Source organism: Schistocerca americana, chromosome 11 (genome assembly GCF_021461395.2).
Source record: "Schistocerca americana isolate TAMUIC-IGC-003095 chromosome 11, iqSchAmer2.1, whole genome shotgun sequence".
Taxonomy (NCBI): Eukaryota; Metazoa; Arthropoda; class Insecta; order Orthoptera; family Acrididae; genus Schistocerca; species Schistocerca americana.
Window position 1 is genome coordinate 126,811,173 of NC_060129.1, and position 19,001 is coordinate 126,830,173.

Consider the following 19,001-nt stretch of genomic DNA (forward strand, 5'->3'; position numbering starts at 1 on the left):
CCATCGTGTTGGAAGTACATCGCCATTCTGTCATGCAGTGAAACATCTTGTAGTAACATCGGTAGAACATTACGTAGGAAATCAGCATACACTGTACCGTTTAGATTGCCATCCATAAAATGGGGGCCAATTATCCTTCCTCCCATAATGCCGCACCATACATTAACCTGCCAAGTTCGCTGATGTTCCACTTGTCGCAGTCATCGTGGATTTTCCGTTGCCCAATACTGTATATTATGCCGGCTTACGTTACCGCTGTTGGTGAATGACGTTTCGTCGCTAAATAGAACGCGTGCAAAAAATCTGTCATCGTCCCGTAATTTATCTTGTGCCCAGTGGCAGAACTGTACACAACGTTCAAAGTCATCGCCATGCAATTCCTGGTGCATAGAAATATGGTACGGGTGCAATCGATGTTGATGTAGCATTCTCAACACCGACATTTTTGGGATTCCCGATTCTCGCGCAATTTGTCTGCTACTGATGTGCGGATTAGCCGCGACAGCAGCTAAAACACGTACTTGGGCATCATCATTCGTTGCAGGTCGTGGTTGATGTTTCATATGTGGCTGAGCACCTCTTGTTTCCTTAAATAACGTAACTATCCGGCGAACGGTCCGGACACTTGAATGATGTCCGGGATACCGAGCAGCATACATAGCACACGCCCGTTGGGCATTTTGATCGCAATAGCCATACATCGACACGATATAGACCTTTTTCGCAATTGGTAAACGGTCCATTTTAAGACGGGTAATGTATCACGAATCACATACCGTCCGCACTGGCGGAATGTTACGTGATACCACGTACTTAAACGTTTGTGACTATTACAGCGCCATCTATCCCAAAGCGAGAAAAGTGGTCCAACAAAAACATTCATATTTCTTTACGTAATACACGAATATGTAATAAAAAATGGGTGTTCCTATTTTTAAAAATGCAGTTAATATCCGTTTGACCTATGGCAGCGCCATCTAGCGGGCCAGCCATAGCGTCATGTGGTTTCCGCCTTCATGCTAGACAAGTTTCGTTCTTTGTAGTTTTTTAGTTTGACGCTTATTTCGTGAGATATTTGGCCCGGTCATGATCAATGGACCACCCTGTATACGCCATAGATAGAGGAACAGAAGGAATGGTCTCGGGGGCAAAGTGGACAGGGGTCGTTTTGCGAGGCCTGGCCGCTATGTCTCCACCGCCAAAAGGGGTATTCATTTATTTGTTGACATGACTTATCTCTGAAAAAAAAAAAAAAAGAAAAGAAAAGTTACACTTCTGTAACGCGCATGCTGCGACGGTTCACCACGGACGCCGTCGCCCCAACATTGTGGAATGTCTTCTCGTAATGTAATGTAGGTACCGTTATCTGCTAAATTTCCTAAGTGTGAATGTATCAAATTTATCTCCTGCGATGGATAATACAGCTACGGGGTGGATCGTGGAAGATGCTCCGCAGGAAGTGCGAAAAGTATTGGCTGTACTTCAGGTTCTTCACACTAGTACAATGAAGATCGCTTAACCACATGGCTACAACGACTGCTTACTGCTGGTATCTTCGCACACGTAAATCAGTTACATAATAGACGCATAAAACGTCTAGCGATTTTCTCGGAATTACCAGAGCTTACCTTACTACTTGCACATTAAGTTGTTGTAACTGCGTACTAAAGGTGTACAAAGTTTGAAGTAACTCCGTGATCCAAACGTGTGGCCTTCCATTGAAATTCAGATTCCACTTCATTTCCGATATTCTAGGCCCCACAATCGCAGTCAAGTTCATCGTTGTTGCTTGTGAAATAGATATACTTTTGTCGCAGTTCTTTATTGAACTTGCAGCTTCTCTTACAAGGAGAGATCCGCACGGCTGGTATACCGTTGCGTAGGATAGAATCCGAGGTATCACACACTGATGCCATTCATCCTGGTGGACAAGCAATCGACGAAATGAGATTTCGAAATTTCGCGTGTTGTGCTGGAAGCGTAGTACGAGGCGTGTTTTTTAAGTAAGTACCGTTTTGAAATTAAAAAAAGACGTCCTAAGATATCTCAATAATTTCATTTTTACATGAAAGCTTGCATCTTAATCTACTTTTCTACATAATTTCCGTCAATACTGAGGCACTTGTCATAACGTTGTACCAGTTTTTGAATACCCTCCTCATAGAAGTCGGCCGCCTGACTTGCTAACCACTGCATCACCACTGTTTTGACTTCGTCGTCGTCTCGAAGACGCTGACCGCCCAGGTGTTTCTTCAAGTGCAGGAACAGATGGTAGTCACTGGGCGCAAGATCGGGGCTGTACGGAGGATGATCTCGAGTTTCCCATCGGAAAGATGTGATGAGGTATTTGGTCTGATTCGCCACATGCGGACGGGCATTGTCTTGCAGCAAAACGATGCCCTTGCTCAACTTCCATGGACGACTGTTGCTTTGATTCTGGCGTGACGTAGGCCACCCACGTTTCATCGCCCGCAACAATTTGGCTTAAGAACTCATCCCCGTCGTCCTGGTCCCGCTCAAGGAAAGTCAAGCACTGCCTAAACGTTTGGTTTTGTGCTCATCCGTCAACATTTTCGGTAATTCAGGTGCTCGGTCACTATGCTATACGAAACACTACGAGAAACATAAGGAAAGTCATCCCGCAAGGAGGAAATCGTAAAGCGTCTGTTTTCTCTCACCTTACTGTCCACTTCCTGCACCAAACTTTCATTAACGACCGAAGGATGCCCACTTCGTTGTTGATCGTGCACATTTGTGCAGCCATCTTTAAGTGCTCTCACCCACTTTCTTATCATTCCATCTGATCATTTTCCCCGTAAACTGCACAGATCTCAACGATGAATATCGATCGCTTTTAGCTCTTTAGCACTAAGAAATCCTGTATCAGCCCGTACTTCACAGTCGGCGGGACTCACGATTATGGGAGGCATCTTAAACACAACACAACGTAAACAAGCAAGAATCAGACTGTAATGGCGTCATTGCGTAGATTAAGGTACAGGCTTTCATGTAAAAATAAAATTATTGAGATATCTTGGCACGTCTTTTTTTCGTTTCAAAACGGTACTTACTTAAAAAAAACACACACCTCGTATTAGCTATAGTGTTCCAACTAGCAGCATTGCGTTGGAAATAAGATATGTGCGCGACACCCACAAGTTTGTAGGTTTGGAACGCCTGAAGTGCCTCGAATTTTTTTTATTTTTTGATTGTTAGGAAATTAACTTTAATCATTATTTTCTTTCATGTAACTGATTTAAATGTAATTTTTTTCATTTCTATTCCTTTGCAACGTCATCTGCATCGTAGTATCGACCTAGCTTCATTTTTTTCCACTTACCATTCTTCTTGCATTTGGAATCTTTGTGTAAGTGATTTTATCTATTTTTATTTATTAACATCAGTTTAATTTCTTCTGTTTTATCATATCACATTTTCATTCATCTCATTGAATTCATTATTTCCGCTAACGCTTTTGCTTGAATTTCATTTTATTTATAATCCTTTCTTTCGTTTAAATCTTCATCTGCGTTGTTTCGGCCATAATGTAACAAGCATTTATGGTGCAAATGTTTTTGTGACAATTACAGTCCAAAAAATGAGCATTCGGTAACGAAAAGTACATTTTTGACGCCATTACAGAGGCATTATAAACAGATTATTTCGTCTTTATTCTTTAATCGATAGCTCAACATTTTCAGACATTAAATACTGTGATAAACGAATAAAAGTAATTAAAATCACATACACAAAGATTTTGAATGAAAAAGAACGCTTGCAGGCACAAGGAATCATCCGGTTTTACCCCGGACGGTAGCAAAAAACCCCAAGGTCATTCCCGGACACCCTCGAAACTAGGACAAATTGGGGAAACCCGAACGTGTGGCAGCCCTACATGTGTGGTATATGGAACAGAGTATCTGGGAACAGTTAACACGCAGTCAGGCAATAGCATGCTTTACAGCTTCTTTCGTCCCTTGAGCCCGAACCACGTCTTCAGGCCGTATCAATATGACGGGGTAAGTTTTTTTCCCCCATATTTCCAGTCCAAGCCATATTTATGAACGACAGTTGCAATACTCCATATTTTTCACCTTTCGTTACGTGGTACTGCATAATTTTTATTTTGTAGCGCGTTTCGGCGGTCGTTAACTGCAGACAATATCTTCATGACGGACTAACAGTATTTGATACTTAAATGAAAAAGAACGTAACAGGGCTGAACGCAAATACTGCTAAACGCGTATGAGTCAGCCGTAGGGTCGTTTGGAAATTTAAGGAGACACTTAAACAACCAAACACGTGACTGTGCCCAAAGACAGGATGAGCAACACGACATCGGAGGGAAGTCCATCGTCTCTTTCAGTACAAGAATTACCAAGTTCATTGCATTCTCAATCATCTTCATTATCAGCGTCATCATCATACTTAACAACCTTCTCTACTTCGGCTTCTGTATTAGATAGTAAAGCACGTTTCAGGCCTCAGCATCGTCCTTCACAATTTTCGTTGACAGAATTCAGCAACTGATGTGCAGCTGCTTCACATGATACGTAAAGAATATCACCCCCTTGACATAGTAGATGACCATGAATTTTTGAAAAAATTATATCACATCTTTGCCCTGGCTATATGTTTCCAGCGGAAAATTCCTTTCTAGAAGTTTGTAGTCACAACGGCACTCAGATTTTAATAGTTGAGGTAAAAACTAAATTAGCTGATTCAATTGCCAAGGCACTCACAACAGATGGGTCGATTTCACTGATTAATCAAAGTATGTGGTTATAACAGCTCATTTTATAAAGTTAAATTCGATTCTGTGCAGTAGTTCATTGGGTTACATTGAATTTACAGACTTTTAGCAACATTACTCAGAAGACAGTGTGAGGAGTGGAACATCGGTTCCAAATTAGTCACAGTTGTGACCGATAATGCCCCAAATATAACTCCAGCAGCAAGTGATGTTTCAAAATACATTCCATGTTATGCTCGCACTCTAAACTTAATTGTAAAATCGGGCATTTCGCCAATTAATCATATAATTGAAAAACGATTGCGCAACATTTCAAAAGAAGCTCACATGCTTAAATGAAGCCCTTCGAAATCCAGTATCAGATGAAACTGGGTTGAAATTAACTCAACATGTGCCAACACCCTGGAATTCTGCCTTCGAAATGTTAGATTCTTTACTAATAAGGACCATATATTATCCATTCTTGCATTACTGCAATATAACGAAACAACACTTCCGAGTTTTGACTGGGTTATTACAGAAGATACCATAAATATATTAGAAATTTTTGATGATGTAAACAATGATCTGAGTGCTGCGAAAAGTGTAACGTTTTCTAAAACAATGGTATTGTCCATAAATTTGTGCGATTTTGTTAACATGTCAAAAACCCCAAATTTCCCTCCTGTCTTAAAACAAGTGTGTGATATTACGCTAAAGGAAATCAGTGACATGCTGATATCAAAGGAACATGAATTAATTCTTGAATCAGCGTTCCTTGATCCCCATTTTAAAAAGTCTGCTTTTAAAAATACAAAAAAGTTCGACACAGTCTATGGATGTTTAGTGGCAAAAGTTCAAGGAATAATCAGTAAGGAACAAAAACAGAATGATATCCCATCCCCCACACAAACTCAGATTTCCTCAGCCCTGTGTGCACTAAGCTCATCAAAGATCTGGGCGACATTCGTTAGTTAAATGATGGCTTTAACTGCACAAAAAAAAGCCACTAGTATCACAGAAACAGAAAACTCCATAGTTGAATCAGTTTTCCACAGGCTGTTTAACCCATTACTTTGTTGGGAACAAAGACAATAATTATACGCCGGCCGAAGTGGCCGTGCGGTTAAAGGCGCTGCAGTCTAGAACAGCAAGAGCGCTACGGTCGCAGGTTCGAATCCTGCCTCGGGCATGGATGTTTGTGATGTCCTTAGGTTAGTTAGGTTTAACTAGTTCTAAGTTCTAGGGGACTAATGACCTCAGCAGTTGAGTCCCATAGTGCTCAGAGCCATTTGAACCATTTTGAACCAATAATTATACCCTCACTTGCACCAAATTGCAAATTGTGTGTACCAGCTACCTCAGTTCCTTGCATTTTTTGAATCGGGTCAAATAAGGACCGAGAAAAGAGATAGGCTGCTTCCAAATAAGTTGTCTAAAGAAATTTTTGTACAATTTAATGATTAAAAGAAAGTGATATAAATGTATCATTATTTTGAATAAATATTTGATTGCACTTACAACATAGTTTTACTGTTTGCTTTCATATGATTTACAGTGTCTCTACATATTTATTTCTCTCAGCTTCAGAATAAATTTTTGTGAACTATTAAATAAGAACGAGTTATTCCTTTTTCTACACCTTATCAGATATGAAACAGAGGTAGGAAGCAGATAAACGCTCTGGGTGACAATGAGAATAATTTCTAGTGGTTTCTATTGCCCAGGTTTCCAAAATATTGCATTTGAGAAAAAAGGTCATTAAGTTTTGGTAAGTAATCAAGTTTTCTCTTGATTGATTAGCTTCACGTTTTTTCTAAATGTTTTTATTAATTAGTACTTTAAGGTGGAAATGATCTATGTAGTTACTTTGAATTAGTTCAACAACAAGAACTATGACAAAAGTAACGGTTCGGTAAAGAAAACTGCTTTGCCCACCTCTAGCGGTTGAGAACAACATGCGAACTGACAAGCACGCTATTTGTTTTTGTTATCTCCAGGTACTAACGTGAAGGCTATAAAGCTGCAAATATGTTTACGGTATGTATTTATTAACATTTAGTATAAATAGTTATTGCAATTTATTAACGACCAATGACTGTTTTCCATTATCACTCAGATAATTCTTCAAGGTTATGTCGTAAGTTATAGTATAAATTAAGTAAATCATTGAATGTTCTTTTTTGGGCACTAAAAGTTTCGAGATGCTGTGTGTGGCTGGATGTAAAAGTAATCGAACATCACAAAGTGTGACAATCAGCGCCTCACCGATCAAGAACGGATCTTTGGGAGACTGTCTCCGCTCTTACATTAATTGTTGTTCTAAATATGCGCACTGGGTCTAACTGTAATAGAATTTTTTTAGTCTGATGGGCCGTGACACATTGCATAGTAGTGTAAAATAGGAAAGCAAAAACAAGTCGCCTGTCGCAACTTGCTAGCCTCGTTTCCCATCAGCTTCAGCTTCAGCAATTGCCGCTTTGAGCTTTGTTCGACCACAAAAAGGTTAAACAATTCTAAAAAGCCTAGTTCGTCGCTGTAGTGTTCCTTAAACATCGATAGAGTATCGATTAATTGGCAATCTTGTTTAGCTATCGATAATCATATCGTTTATAATGTAATTCTTTTTCAATAATGGTCGGTTCCTGTTGCCTCCATGGCATGTGGAGTGCAGAGGGAATGTACATCGTATGGAGATATTTAATTAACATCAAATATGGTGGTACCATAGTAAGTCTATGCTGTTTATAAGCTTATGTTGTTAACAGATTGGTCTCTATGGGGGGGGGGGGGGGGGGGGGAGTGAGAGTCGGAGGAATTTTATTGTTTGTCTTCCAGTGATGACAACTAACGGTCGTGCGCATCTCGACAGATCAGATGCTGCGGTTCTAGGCGCTACAGTCTGGAACCGCGCGACCGCTACGGTCGCAGGTTCGAATCCTGCCTCGGGCATGGATGTGTGTGATCTCCTTAGGTTAGTTAGGTTTAAAAAGTTCTAATTTCTAGGGGACTGATGACCTCAGAAGTTAAGTCCCATAGTGCTGAGAGCCATTTGAACCATTTTTGAAGATGCTTACGGTAAAAATAACACACGTAAATAACATGAATTCGTGAATGCGCATTATACAGATTGTCATCTTCAAATGTGTGAGTTTACTTACTAGTAGGAATACAAATGTAAATAGGGCTATTGTAATACAACACAGTTAATAGAGGAAAAAATTACATTTTATAAATTAAGTGTTTGTGATTGTATTGTGTTACGTATTTTAAAATAAAAACGATTATTATCGTTATTAATTAAACACACCTGCTACTGTCCTCTTCTGTTTCTGAGTCCTCATTGTACTTACAAGTGTTTTCAGTTGCACGTATTAATGAATAAGGTGATTCGAAAACACGAAATACTGACACAATCCTAACTCTCCTGCGACAATTCTGCTTTTCTTAGAAGCACAAATTTCATTCATGTGTTGGTTGCCAGTGTTGTGTTCGATTGGTGGAGCTTGTTCCTTCAAGAAAACACCCACCAAAGTGAATATAGTAAATGTTTTTTTATTGGTAATGCTGGCTGGACATAATCAGTAAAATAAACAGCTGTATTTACATGCTGTATGCTTTCACAGTATTGCAGTGCATATTCACAAGTAAATCGGGCGAAATGTCAGTCTTTCAATGGATGTGAGACAAAACTTATCTCTTCTTGCCAAGAGTTGAGGTGAATGTCCGGCAATGTTTTTGCAAAACTCCTAATCCTGTAGATATTTCTTAAGCTCTAGCCCATTAATGCTGAAACCCCTTCTTTGAAACTTGTGCAGCGGGTGAATTAGTTCACCATTATTTTTATTTTTTCGAGTTTAAATCGTTCTGACACCTGATTAATAATTTCTCGAGCGTAACCAGGAAGCATGCTGCCCCTAAAGTTTCTTGCTCGTCGGGATATCGTAGGAGGTGACCTCTATGTGCCAACAATGGCTTCTTAGTCACTTAGATTAGATTAGTACTTGTTCCACAGATCATGAATACGACACTTCGTAATTATGTAGGACGTGTCAGGTTAATAAAAGGTGTCTATGCAAGATATTACATTACACAAAATATTACATGACACTGGATATTTTTAATTTTTTATTTTTGTGCGGGTTGGTGAAATTCCCCACTTACTATATCCAAAAATTCTTTTAATTTCCTTTTAAATGCTATATGGCGTTCTGTCAGAATTTTGATGCTATTAGGTAAGTGACCAAATACTTTTATGGCAGCATAATTTAACCCCTTATGAGCCAAAGTTAGATTTAACCTTGAGTAGTGAAGATCATCCTTTCTCCTAGTGTCGTAGCCATGTATACTGCTATTACTTTTGAATTCGTTCGGATTGTTAATAACAAATTTCGTAAGTCAATATAGATATTGTGAGGTTATTTAAACGCAACATAACAGGATTATTCCTTATCACGCAATTATAATGTCACTAATTCCTTATCACGCAACTATAATGTCACTACTGTCGTTGGCAGTAGTGAGACGAAGAGCACAGTAGCCACGAAGTGTTCCAAATGGTGCCGAAACGAATAAACGATCAGCACTTACCGCGTGTCACCGATGGTCTCTGTTGGTCGAGGAAATTCCGCGATTCCAGGATTAATTTGTTTATGAAATAGGTGCATAAATAGAGCTTTTTTGTTATTGTTTTGAAAATGAATGGTAAAACTTAATAATGTGTGTGCAATTTTTCCAAGAAAGTGGGGGATAATAGTCAGTTAATACAATCTACATCTATAACTGACGGCGCGTGGCAGAGGGTACCTTGAGTACCTCTATCGGTTCCCCCTTCTATTCCAGTCTGGTATTGTTCGTGGAACAATCTGCATTAAAGATTATAAGCCTGATCAGGAAATAGAACTAATTTACGAGACCACTTAAAAAGAAAGCGTGGAGAACAACTAGAGCACCATGGATAACTAGTAGAACTGAAAGGTGAGATATCATCTTGTGAGCTAGATCAAGTGCAAGAGGCGCAACCAAAAGAATCGAGAAGCTCTACAAAAAACTATTTTAACAGAAGTCAGTTGTATGATGCTAGTTCAAAAGTAAAAAACGAACTTGATTCTCTTTATGCACAAATGATCGCTGTCGATATGCTGCCGTTCGGAACATCCGACCATCAAGGTTTGAAAAAAATTGTTTATGTCTTAGACACCAGATACAAGTTGCCAGATCCACGTTGCCAAGTAAAACCACATTTAAATGTTCACCGACCTCAAAACTATATGAAGAGGTAAAAATAAATTAAAAGAAGCTCTTACAAAATGAAATATGTTTAGTGTTACAACGGACATATGGAAAAGCAACGCAAATGTAGGTATACTGACATTAACTTGCCACTTTATAATGGACGAAAAATTAGTTTCACCCATATTAAAAATGACAAAAACTGTAGGTAATCGCAAAGCAGAATCTATGCACATGTAACTAACATTTTTTAAAATGTTTCCTTTAATTTTTCAATCATCTGCTGAGTTTCGATTCATTCTTGAGATAGGTAAATGTCGGTATAAATCAGGTCGGTGTATACAAATAAGCAACACATTTGAACATGGATGTCTATAACGCGGTTTCTCAAAAAACTGTTACTTCCACGCCAAAGTTTACATTTGGGAGTTCGTACGACAGCAGAGTAACAAGTGGAAAACGAACGCGAACCCCAACACCGTCTGAACCAAAATTAATACAGCACTGCAAAATCAGATGGCCGTGGCGTTACAGTTACTGTGTTGCGTCTTCCGAGTGTAAACTACATGCTTTGGTGTGCGATTTATGCGGAAGTGTTTCCATTGTGTTAGCGAATTGGAACAGAATTAAAACTTTCGGTGCTTTTAAAATGGTATCGATATTAATGCATATATTTTTCCAAAAAAGACTAACCATAGCAAGTTGTAAACAGGCCATATTAACGGAATCAGAACTTTCCGGTGGTAATGGAAAACTCTCAGATTTTGTGTAATGGAAGTTAAGCCGACGAAACGCTATTTGTCAGGCTCTCTCAGCCTTACGACTTATCTTAGAAGAAAGATTAAGGAAAGGCAAACCTACGTGATCTAGCATTTGTAGACTGAGAGAAAGCTTTTGACAATATTGACTAGAATACTCTCTTTCAAAGTCTAAAAGTAGCAGGGGTAAAATACAGGGAGCGAAAGGCTATTTACAATTTGTACAGAAACGATGGCAGTTATAAGAGTCGAGGGGCACGAAAGGGAAGCTGTGGGTAGGAAGGGAGTGAGACAGGGTTGTAGCTTCTCTCCGATGTTATTCAATCTCTATATTGAGCAAGCAGTGAAGGAAAGAAAAGAAAAATTTGGAGTAGGTATTAAAATCCATGGAGAAGAAATAAAAACTTTGAGGTTCGCCGATGACATTGTAATTCTGTCAGAGATATCAAAGGACTTGGAAGAGCAGTAGAACGGAATGGACAGTGTCTTGAAAGGAGGATATAAGATGAACATCAACAAAGGCAAAACGAGGATAATGGAGTGTAGTCGAGTTAAATCTGGTGCATGCTGATGGAATTAGATTAGGAAATGAGACACTTAAAGTAGTAAAGGAGTTTTGCTATTTGGGGAGCAAAATAACTTATGATGGTCGAAGTAGAGAAGATATAAAATGTAGACTGGCAATGGCAAGGAAAGCGTTTCTGACGAAGAGAAATTTGTTAACATCGAGTATTGATTTGAGTGTCAGGAAGTCGTTTCTGAAAATATTTGTATGAAGTGTAGCCATGTATGGAAGTGAAACGTGGACGATAAATAGTTTGGACAAGAAGAGAATAGAAGCTTTCGAAATGTGGTGCTACAGAAAAATGCTCAAGATCAGATGGGTAGATGACATAACTAATGAGGAGCTATTGAATAGAATTGGGGAGAAGAGGAGTTTGTGGCACAACTTGACTAGAAGAAGGGACCGGTTGGTAGGACATGTTCTGAGGCATCAAGGGATCACAAATTTAGCATTGGAGGGCAGCGTGGAGGGTAAAAATCGTAGAGGGAGACCAAGAGATGAATACACTAAGCAGATTCAGAAGGATGTAGGCTGCAGTAAGTACTGGGAGATGATGAAGCTTGCACAGGATAGAGTTGCATGGAGAGCTGCATCAGACCAGTCTCAGGACTGAAGACTACAACAACAACATCAATTGCAAACTGAATGGCGCGGGAATATTATAGGAATACATCGGTATGGTGGGTGAAGGTGCCAGTACTACTGTCTCTCGCCTCACCTTTCCTTACCCGTCGTTAATGTTGAGCTCTTTATACCGCTCCTTGCACTTCTCCCAACGCACGGCGAAGTTCCCAACAAAACTTTTACAAGCTACATGCTTTATGTCGACTGCATTGAGATTACGAGTGCTCCCGACCTCCGCGATGTAGCAGCTGTAGCACTGCAGTAGATTGATGGCCCTTTTGTTTTGTGCTGTGGCAACTCAACTGAGAAAAAACATGTGACGAAGCCACCCTCGGTCTCTTCAACGCTGTTTCAACCTTGTTATTCCCGTGTGCAGATTATGCCTTATCTGCTGCAGTTCATTAGCAAGCATGGGGCATTGCATGGCAGACCAGTAAACATTCCCTCCCCCTCGCATCTCTATTCCTTGTGGCGACCTTCCTCTTTCTGCTTTCCCCATGCTTCTAACGTGACAGCAACACGTAATATACCTTCCAGTTTTTATGAGAATTATTTTTTTATATGTGAAAGTAATTTTTCAGGTAACAAGACCTCGAAAAAAATATTTTTTGACAATATTATGCAAAATTTCGGACATACTGGCAGGTGGTTTTCACATTACATTTTTTTTTTTTTTCAGATCATGACTCAGATCTTACGAGAGCACAATATTCGTGATAAGACAGTAGCAGTGTTTTGCCCACTGCATCAACTTAACAGTACAAGATTGTTTCAAAGCAGAAACATTTTCCAATATGTTATTGAAAACAAAGGCTGCTGTGACTTTCTTTCATAACTCTACATTAGTAAGTGAAAAACGGCGCACTGTTCAGAAAAGAGAAGTGAGCTTGTGATTGCGATCAATGAAAGTTCAAAAGCACTGCCTACCCTCAAAGCAGAAAATTACTTAGCTATACAAGAGATAATAATTCTTCTTGAAACTTTTGAAGTGGTAGCAACAACAATCTCAGGGGAGTCATACTTCGCTGTTTCCTTAACTATACCTCTAATACGAGGTTCAAATGGTTCAAATGGCTCTGAGCACTATGGGACTCAACTGCTGTGGTCATAAGTCCCCTAGAACTTAGAACTACTTAAACCTAACTAACCTAAGGACATCACACACATCCATGCCCGAGGCAGGATTCGAACCTGCGACCGTAGCGGTCGTGCGGTTCCAGACTGTAGCGCCTTTAACCGCTCGGCCACTCCGGCCGGCAATACGAGGTATTGCTGCAAAGTTGTCGGACTTGGAGCACCTTAATAACTAATGAAGCACGAAGTGTCCTGGATTTCTTGACTAAATCAGTCGGTGAAAGAGTGAAACCGTTGAACACACTGTTAATTTGCGGGTGTCATTATTAGATCCTAGGTTCAAAAAGATTGTTTCAGGACATTTCAAAAAGTAGAGGACGCTGCATAACTACTTGAGAAAGAGTATGCTGCTATCATCGCATCAACTCCAAGAATAATACATGAAACAGAAGCATCCACGAGCAGTTCTAATACGTCTATTGGTAGTCCAACCGTTTGAAATCGGATGATCTACTTTTTTTTGCCCAATTAGCAACAGCGTAACGTCGATGTCATCACACCATTCAGTGATTCCATCATTGACTTACGTCAATATTTTGGAAACCTGTAAAGGCCCGTCCACACGCAACGATCTGTCTGCGCAAATGTCTGCGCACATCACATCTGCGCAGACAGATCGTTGCGTGTGGACAGAAGATTTGCACCAACCTGAGGTGTGTGCAAACCTGGAAGTTGGAGTTGGAGGTTTGAGCGAAACCTCTCAAATCTGTCGGTTCAAACCACATCTGCGCAGACAAGTTGGAGCGTGTGGACAGGAGATCGTCGCAAATCTGGCGCGAAACAGCTGTTTGCTCAGTCTAGTGTTTGTATTTGTGTGCACAGGGCATTAAAATGACTGATACTCGTCAGTGTTCTCGAGAGTTTGTAAGTGAATTCATTGAAATATACAGAAACCACCCATGTTTGTGGAAGATTAAAAGTAAAGAATATAGTGACCGAGACAAAAAGACAGCAGCATACAGTGCTCTAATTGAAAAATTGCGGGCAGTTGGCGCCTCGGCAAAGAGAGAAACGGTAATAAAAAAATAATTTCGTTGCGAACTGGCGAAATTATTTGCGGATGGATGTCGAAACTTATAATTATCTCTTAAAGCATGTAACCCCTCATATTATGAGAAAAATACTTGTATGAGAAGGGAAATTTCTCCTCATGAACGCCTGGCAGTAACATTAAGATTTCTAGCAACAGGAAGGAGCTACAATGATTTGGAATTTTCATCTGCAATATCGAAACAAGCATTGAGTGAAATAATACCCAACACATGTGAAGCTATTTACGCTTTCCTGAAGGATGAGTTCATGAAGGCAAGTCAAGTAAATTAGTCTGTCAGCGAACTGTTTACCGAAAAGAGTTATCCAAAGTTCAGAAATCTAGAAGATCTGGTGTAGGAGTAGATCAAGTATACCAGCCAACGTTATGGTATTTTGATCTGATTGGCTTTCTTAGGGATCGAGAAACACCAAGACCAAGCAGGAGTACAATTGAAGATGAAATTGAAGTGCCAATGTGCGAGGAAATGGAACACGAGGTTATGTAAAACAAAGCAGGTTCGCCCTGCAACTCTCGCAGTAAATTTACATGACAAAACTGCTTTCGCTTTAGCAGCCACTGTCTGCACCATTTTGACCGCTTTCTCTGTTTCCTGCGGTTGGTCTGAATGTTTTTTGCAACACAAGTTGCGAACACAGACCACAACAGAACTTCCTCCATTTCTATTTTTCAAAATAACTGAATTAAATTTTGACGTTTTCGGGGAGCGTAGTCGCTTGCCACTGATATTTCTTTTCTACATCGACAGATGGCGGGCGAGTAGTAGATAGGGGTTTGTGTCGTGTGAACACACCACATTTGCAGCGATCTTTTGCATGTACAGACATCTGCGCCGATGTCTGCGCAGACAGATCGTTGCGTGTGGACCGGGCTTAATACACAAGCTGGCTTGAGTATTAGAATATTGTTTACTTGTAACAGCTACTAAATTTTTATGCTGTCCAGCGACTTCAGTTCCTGCAGAAACGGTTTTCTCCAAGGCAGGATAAATAATTACTGAAAAACGCAACAGACTAAAGGAGAAGAATTAAAATATCTCACTTTTTATAAAATGAAATCTGTGTATATTTTAGTATTGTACTTTAAACAGCAGACTAACGGACAAGAATTTAAATACCTTACTTTTTATAAAACAAAATTTGCATATCTTGTATAGTTGTATTTTAAACAATAGAACATCTTAGAACTTTTTTTCATTTGAAATACCTGCACAGAACAATCGATAGTTAATCGATATATTTTAAAAATAATATCGACATCGGCTGTGACAAATACCGATGGTTAAGTAACACTACGTTGTTGATGAATGGCGGTTTTAGGGCGCTAACTTGCGAGGTCATCAGCACTCTCTTTAGCTCGACAGCACATTTTCCACCGTTTATGTATGTGAATGACGCTCATGATAAAAATGGGCTTTGCCTCCAACTATTTAAATACTTTGTAAAATGGGAAAATGCTCAACTTTGTGACAGGAATCTCATTCTAGCCTTCAGCAATTCCTAGCCGTCATTGATTAGCACTGATCCGTTTGCGCACCGTACGACATCAATGCTTATTGTAAAAAGCTCGATCATAAGGATTATCATGTGAAATTTGTGACAAATGAATACTTTTTGGTACAGAGGACGCAACATTTTATCTTGGGGTGGAGAGTCTTCGTTAGATGTGAAAGCAACTTAGGGTGTGCCCATGAAAGCGTGTTGGGACCATTGATATTCATGTTGTACTGTATATGCGGACAATATTAATAGACTTATTTCAAATAATGCTATTACCTATAGCGAAGTACTGAAAGAATCTGGATAAATCAGATCTTGGTAAGATTTCACAGTGATGCAATGACTGGCAACTTGTTTAAATGTTAAGAAATGTAAAATTGTGCACTTCACAAAACGCAAAAACGTCGTAGTCTATGATTATAATTCCAATGAGTCATGGATGGAATCAGTCAAGTCGCACAAATACTTGGATGTAACACTTTATAGTGATATGAAATGTAATTATCACACAGGCTGAGTCATGAATAAAACAGATGGTACACCTCGCTTTATTGGTAGAATATTGGGGAAATGTACTCAATCTACAAAGGAGATTTCTTACAAATCACTCGTGCGACCCATTCCAGAAGATTGCTAAAGTGTGTGGGACCCGTACCAAACAGGATTAACGGTGCAAGCTGAATACACAGAGGACATCAGAATTATCACAGGTTATTTTGACCCCTGGAAAAATAATACACAGATACTGAACTGGCAGACTCTTGAAGGAGAAGTAAACGATCCCGAGAAAGCGTACTTCGGGTTTAAAGAACAGGCTTTCAGTGATGTTTCTAAGAATATGTTACAATCCCCTACGTATCACTCACGTAGGGATAATGAAGATAAAATCAGAATAATTACAGCACGCACAGAGGCATTCAAAACAAGCATTCATCCGCCACTCCATAAGTGAACGGAACGGGAAGAAACCTAATAACCCATACAATGGGACGTACCCTCTGCCATGCACTTCACATTGGTTTGCAGACTATAAATGTAGGTCACATCCACGACTGAGAATTCAGATTGTTGCGTAAGGACAGGAGATTTGCACAGATATATGTGCAAAACTGAAGTTGGAGGTTCGATCAAAGTTGCTCAAATCTTTGGACTGAAATATCTGCGCAGACAAATCGTAGCGTGTGAACAGGAACTCCACGCAAATCTGGCGCGCGAAACGTGTTTATTCAGTTTTTCGTCCGTGAGTGCCAACAAGCACAGTGAATTTTGAAATTGAGATATACGTCAGTGCTCCGGAGATTTCATTGCTTAATTTATTAAAATGTAGTCACACGCTTGTAGAAAATTAAGAGCAAGGAAAACAGCGATCAGGTTAAGAAGGCAGCTGTTTATTCTTTAATAGAGGAAATCGAAGCGGTTGATCCTACGACAAACACTTCATACGTTACAGAAATGCTTTTAAAAGATCTTCCTTCAGGACAGCGTATATAGCTTCGTATGTTGCTATTCTCATACAAGTATTTTTCCGTGATATGCGACGAGTTATGAGCGTCAAAACATACCTATGCTTTCTAATCTATCCGCACCTTGTTAAGTACATTTATGTGTGAATAATGTGGCTTCGCTTAAGTAGGCAGCCTGGACAAGCAGTCTTTTTTTAGCCTAGGTATAAATATTGACATTATGGACTGGCATTATGCACCGATCTTATCATCATCGGTAACGGAAAAATTAGTATTTATGAGGACCTAATTGATTATCTGTAGTATGGGGGCGACAAGTTGACCGCTGGCCCCTGTATTGATTGTTACAAGACTGCGACATTCGAACACTTCGTGTCGGCTGTGTGAGGGGACGGTTAATTTGATTTAAATGAATTATACAGTAGAAGACACAATCACAAATTTTACTTAGCGTTTTTAATATCATTTTACTTCTACTCACTGCGATGTATTACAACTACCCTATTTTAAATTCATATTCCTTGCTGAAAATATGTACCTTGACGATGACTGTCTTTCTAATACGCATTCCCGAATCCATTTACTTAAGTTTGGCACATTAACACCATGGCAGCTGAACGGTACTATTCGAGCACGTCTGGGAGCTGTCAGTAATAGAATGCAGACAAAAAAATTCCGTCCCTCACATCCTCTAACCACGCAATGTCTGCGCTACTTTACCTCTCCGTTGAGTTGCCAACTTTACTCACCGCCCGGCCAAATTAACAAACTTCAACTAAAACTGAGCACATATAAAAATACTAGTATTTTTGTTCGTTATTGATCCGAAAACGTGCACTCAACGTTAGTTGACACTTTCAGATTAGGTCAGATTGTTGTAAAATACAACAGACTCACGGGCCGCACGAACACTTTATTCGGGTCACATGACGACAGACTACACCATTTTTATCGGTCTCCCTGTGTCTTTCATTTAGTTTGCAATTTAAATTAAGGATAGACGATAGTATTTCCCTTCATTACGAATTTGTGAATAAATGAAACAATCTTTCAGGTTGGAAGGACGTAGTCTCTTGTCGCTCAAATTTTTCTAGACCGACAAATGAGGGCGAGCAGTAGATTGGAACTTGCAAACACACCGTATCAGCAACTATTTACAGCATGCACGGTCATTTGCGCAAATATGCCGTTGTTTCCAGGCGGGACCTTGCAGTACCTTTTATAACAAGTATTGTGGCTTCGGCAAATTTTAAATAACTGTTTACCTCAGTCTTTGTATATCAGCGGCCCTTATTTGGTTACACAATTAAGTACCCCTTCTTGGGAAGTTTATTTGTAGCATATGTGACCCCCTGAGAATACTAAGAATAAAATCAATCAAACTGTTAGTAAGTGCCTTAATTACTGATATGCCTCATGGTTATTGTAAATAGCAACAAGCAATCCACATAAATTCTTTGAAACTGTGCTTTTACAAATGCATGAAGTATACAGCAGTGATAGTACAGTTGTCTCAAAGTGGCTGGTGTCTCAACGAAATACATTAATGTAAACTTGCATGGCGTGACATCCTGCGTACTTTACACCTGTATATAAAGGGGGAAAAAAAACACATTTCAAAACTAGCTTCTCATTCTAAAATTATTTTCAAATGACACTTTAGTGCCCCTCCACCAATTCTGAAAAGCATGTTTGATGACCATTGATTACCATGGATAATTACTGCCTCAGGCGAGTCATATAGAACTTTGCCTGTCTGTGGGGTTGTTGCTGAACAGTGTTACAATGGAAAAATTCTTCTGGTAGTACTCTTTCATTTGATACCAGAAACTTCAATAACTACATTCCTCACCATTTTAGTACACCTTTCAACTGAGTTTATAAACAAAGGATTTCCTGTCATTAGCATTTCAAGTTCTTTGCTGTAGTTAAAACAAACCCAC